The following is a 5,666-nucleotide window of genomic DNA, read 5'->3' on the forward strand; positions in this document are numbered from 1 at the left end:
AAAGATCACTTGTAGTTACAATTATTCACTTAGCTTACTTTTGTTATTACAGATGCCTATCCAAGCCATTAAAATATAAATCAGCCCTTCATGGTGTTGATTTGAAAATCCAGTCAGCCATATGCACTGCAAAATGCATCTTTCCATCCAAAATTATTTGAAATATATTATCCTGAGAATTACTGGTCACATCATTAGACATTTTCTGGGTTACCTATCAATTAGCTATTGCGCTTTAGCTCTTAAATACATTTGGACTATTTCACACATCAAACCCCTTATAAGGGAAATTTGTCTTTTTTTCTACCTTTCTTTTACACTTCAATGAATGCAAAGCTTATATATCCTACACAGCATTCTAAGAGGCTTCAGAAGAAACTATCTCAGGACTGAGAGCTGGTATCCAGGTTGGTTTCCTAATTTCTTTCTGATAATGATAGTTATGATTTTCTATAGATATCAGGCTGGTGTCTACAATAGCTATCTTATTTCCCCAAACAGCAGACAGAACAGTGTCAGATAAACTCTTTACTCAGCCTCCTGCCAACGTATCTCTGCCCTCACCAAAGACACAGCGCTCTCCACCTGTCAACCCTTGATGTCTGAGCTGAAACTGCCTACAAGGATACCAGTTAGTGCCAGTATGGCTGGTGGTGAACGTGCACACAACAGGCAGAAAAGCCAATGGTTTATTTCAAGGAATACAGTCTAAATGTACTGCACTTAAACAGACTTTCTATTTTAACTCAGATTTTTAGTGTGCTTAAAACACTTCCCTCTATATTAAAATGATTTCTCATCACAAAAACATAGGATGATATATCCAATAACACCTTAATTGAGTGTACTGTCAACATTGTCATCACTGCCACCTTACTGTTACCAGCATTACCAGTGTAATGTAGGGAACCAGGCCTTGAGCTGGACACTCTCATAAACCTCATTTATACACATATGTGTATACATACAGAGTGCAAGGCACAAAATAGGAATGCAACAAGTGTTTTGTTGAAGTATTTCATTTGATTCTTATAAATCCTCTGTAACTATGTATTATTAAATTCATTTTACAACTGAGAAATATGAAGCAGAGAGGGATTAAGTAATCTGTCCAGGATCACGCATTCTCTACATGGCTACATTCAGAATTAAAATCAGGGCTATCTCAGAAATTCCACTAGACTTTAACTTTCCTGTGGTATATTTGTATCTATTTCATCTAAGTCCCCCACATTACACTTTGTATGTTGCAGGTGCTCAATAAAAGTTAAATATCATCAAATTTATATGCACAAAAGATGCTCAACTTTATTTATCATAAGGGAAATGATAGCAGCTCATACCTGCTAGGATGTCTATAATTGAAAAGATAGACAAAAATAAGTTTTGAAAAGTATATAGAGAAACTGGAACATTTACGCACTGCTGGTGGAAATGTAAAATGATGCAGCCACTTTGGAAAAGGTATGCCATTTCTTCATATTGTTAAATATACAGTTACCATATGACCTAATGATTCCGTTTTAAAGAAATGAACTTCCACTCAGAGAGAAATGAAAACAAAAGTCCACACAAAAAAACTTAGTCAGTTAGTTTTCACTTAACATCCTCAATAGTTTCTATGATATCACATATAATTAAATAATTTTTCCATTGATGTAAACAAGAGTTAAATTCCTACAGCATCTCATCAGTGTTATAACAAAACAATATTTCATTATTCAAGGACCTGCTATACATGAATCTTATTATAATCTGTATTATAATAAGAGCCAAAATGTAGAATCAATCCAAATGTTCATCCCCTAATGATTAGAAACACAAAATATAGTATATCCATATAATGGGGCATTATTCAGACACAAAAAGGAGTGAAGTAATGATTCATGCTACAACATGGATAAACCTAGAAAACATAATGCTAAGTGAATAAAGCCAGACATGAAACGCATAAATCATATGATTACATTTATATGAAATATTCAGATGAGTCAAATATGTGGAGACAAAAAATAGATTAGCAGCTGTTTAGGTCTGGAGTGGGGGTGGGAGATGATGGGAGGATTGCTGGATGAAAGCTAAAGGGTACCGAGTTTCTTTTGGGAGTTATAAAAATGTTCTAAAAATGACTGTGGTGATGGTTGGACATGTCTGTAAATATACTAAAACCATCACTTTGAGTAAATAGTACGATATGTGAATTTTATCTCAATAAATGTGTTATTTCTAAAGCAAGTGTTAGAATAATACACATACTATGAGCACACTATGCATATAATTTGTCCATGTGTTTACATATATGTATGTGCATTTGTATGTATGTTTGTTAATATAAGGCAAATTTATATCAAAGGCTTGCAGAAGGCATTGCATTTTTGTATTTCTTTAAAATCTAAAGATATTAAAAAGACACCTACTTATGTTTCAAGACACCCAAATGTGTAGATAAAATAATTGCCTTCAAAAGGATTGAGTACGGGAAGAAATGAAAATACTATCTTTTAGGCGGCTGATATGGGCCATGTACCATGTAGGTACTTTACACACAGTGTTTTGCTTGGTAAATGAGTGATATAATAAAAATAAATAATGGAAAGAGAGGAGAAAATATATTTTTCTATCACATTTCTAATACTATACAAGGTAGAATCCTATAATAGATAAACCATAAACTGTGAGCTCAGACAGTTTAAAAAGTTTAAAATCTCAGTACTTGAGGTAACATCAGAAACATAGTGGAGTGAGAGATATCCCAGAACTCTCCCACTTAAAGAGCAATAACATGAAAAACTAAAACTCAACAAAAAAACCCAAACCACACACCAAAACATCTAAGTGTGGGATCTGCGCATAAGAGCTACCTCAGGTCAGAATTCTGGGAGTTGGGCAGAGGACTGAGAGAAACAAAAAAGCTGCCTCTATCAACTGGAGCTTCCTGCAGGAGGGGCAAGGGGGAAGGTACAGTGGGTTTCCTGAACAGCCCTGACTGACAGAATTGTGAGCTCCACGTGGCCCGCGGCAGTGCCAGGGTTCAGGGCAAAAAGCAGAGTAGGGATGGCAGAGAAGCAGGGACAGAAGAGAAACAACAGTTGGTTATTACCAGCTGTGGTTGCAAAACATGAGACTGAGCCGCAGGTCCCCTCTTCCCATATCCTCCAAGACCGAACACCATGAGACATGGGGGAATCTGAGCAAATGCTACCGAAACTGTCACAAAAACTGACAGGGACTGACACTGCAGGTAGCAAGCATGATTGAATATTTATAAGAAAAAAAAGGCATTATTAAGACTTTATGAACCAAGGATTCAAGAGGATTAGACACCACCTACTGGAAACCAAAAGAAAAATGCCTTCTTTGCAACAATCTAAAGAGAGAACTTTATATAATAAATCTTTCTGGAAAAAAATGGAATACTTCCATTAACGCCCAGGTGGAGAAATAATCCATTAAACACCATGAACAACCAAGGTGACAATGCATCTCAGAAAGACAAAGAAAATTCTCCAGAAAATAAGCTTACGAACTGCTATTTAAGGGACAGAGAATTCAGAATTGTACTTCCGAAAAAAACACAATGAAATCCAAAATAATTCATATCAGCAATTCCAGTAATTGAAAAAAACAACTAGATCAGCAGAAAGAGTTTTTATCAACAAGATTGAAACCCTCTAAAAGAACCATATAGAACTTCTGGAAATGAAGGACATACTGAAAGAGATGAAAAATGAAATAGCAAGCCTGGGGAATAGAGTAGACCAAATGGAAGAAAAGATCAGTGATATCGAAGACAGAAATCTAGAAATAAATAAGAAGGAAAAAGAGAGAAAGTGAAGAATGAAAAAAAAAAAAAGAAAGAAAGACAAATACAAGAACTAGCTGATATCATCAGGAGAGGGAACATAAGAATAATGGGCATTCTCAAAGGTGAGGAAAAGGAACAGGAATTAAAAAGCATTTTCAGAAAAAATTAGTTGACAAGAATTTCCCAAATCTAAGGAATGAGCTGGAGCTTGGGATTCAAGAAGTGCAACTCCTGCTAAGAACAGAGCATAGTAAGCTTAAACAATAAGAAGAGATTTGCTATAACAAAATAGTAATGAACATTCAGCCTACAGGGACAAACTGAAACAACAATGAATGAAATGAGGAAGGTTAAAAGATCCAAATTTGCAAAGAGGAATGAAGATAAGGCATGCACAGAAGAAAATGGATGACTGTATACATAAAACTATCCTTCACATATTCATAATAGTAACCACATGCCTAAGATTCAGAATTGAAATATATAATATTAAACAAGAAGGACCAAAGGGAAAGTCTACAAAACCCAACAAAAATTAAAAAAAAAAAAACAGGCACACAAGGACAAGGAAACAATGGAAACACCTAGCTACTAGACAGCAAAAGATAAAATGGCTATAAGAAGACCCCATATTTAAATAATCACCCTAAAAGTAGAAGGACTGAACTTACCTATAAAAAAGCACAGGGCTGCAGAATGGATGAAAAAACAAAACCCAAAAATATGCTGCTTTCAGGGAACATATCACAGTTCTAAAGACAAATATAGACTCAAAGTGAAAAGCTGGAAAATGATATTTCAAGCAAATGACATTCAAGGATAAGAGGATGTAGTGGTACTAATATCGGATGAAATAGACCTCAAAATAAAAAAGGTAAAGAGAGATACTGAGGGACAAATCATGATGATAAAGGGAATCAAGCACCAATAAGATATAACACTGATTAATATCTATGCTCCCAATCAGGGAGCCCTGAAATATACAAAGCAATTACTAACAGAAGTAAATCGAGAAACAGTCCAAAACACAATTATAATAGAGGAACTAAATACTCCACTATCAGATATGGACAGATCATCTAAACAGAAAATCAATAAAGAAATAACATCCTTAAATGACACATTAGATCAACTGGACATAATCGACATTGACAGAGCTTTTCACCCCCAAAACAGCTGCTTATACATTCTTCTCTAGTTCACATAGAACATTCTCAAGAATTGACCATCTACTGGTTCACAGATATAGCCTCAACAAATAAAAAAGGGTTGAAATCATACCAACCATATTCTCTGATCATAATGCTTTGAAGCTAGAGAATGGCGATAAAAATAAAATGGGAAGAACCGCAAATACATGAAGATTAAACAACATGCTACTGAAGGATAACTGGGTCAGAGAAAGAATAAAAAGAGAGATCAAGAGATACATAGAAATGAATGATAATGATAGTACAACATATCAAAACTTTTGGGACATGGCAAAAGGGGTCATAAGAGGAAAGTTCATATCATTACAGGCCTATCTCCAAAATCAAGAACGAGCCCCAATAAACAACTTAATGCTTCATCTTAAAAATCTAGAAGAGGAAGAACAAATGAAGCCTAAAGTCAGCAGACAGAAAGAAATAATAAAAATTAGAGTAGAAATAAATGAAATTGAAAACAAAAAATAATAGAGAAAATAAATGCAACAAAGAGCTGTTTCTTTGAGATGGTTAATAAAATTGAAAAAACCCTGGCTATATTCACCAAATAAAAAGAGAAAAGACACAAATAAACAAAATCAGGGATGAAAGGGGGGAAATTACAACAGACACTGCAGAAATACAAAGGATCGATCAAGAATACTATGAAACGA

Source organism: Pteropus alecto, unplaced genomic scaffold (genome assembly GCF_000325575.1).
Source record: "Pteropus alecto unplaced genomic scaffold, ASM32557v1 scaffold168, whole genome shotgun sequence".
Taxonomy (NCBI): domain Eukaryota; kingdom Metazoa; phylum Chordata; class Mammalia; order Chiroptera; family Pteropodidae; genus Pteropus; species Pteropus alecto.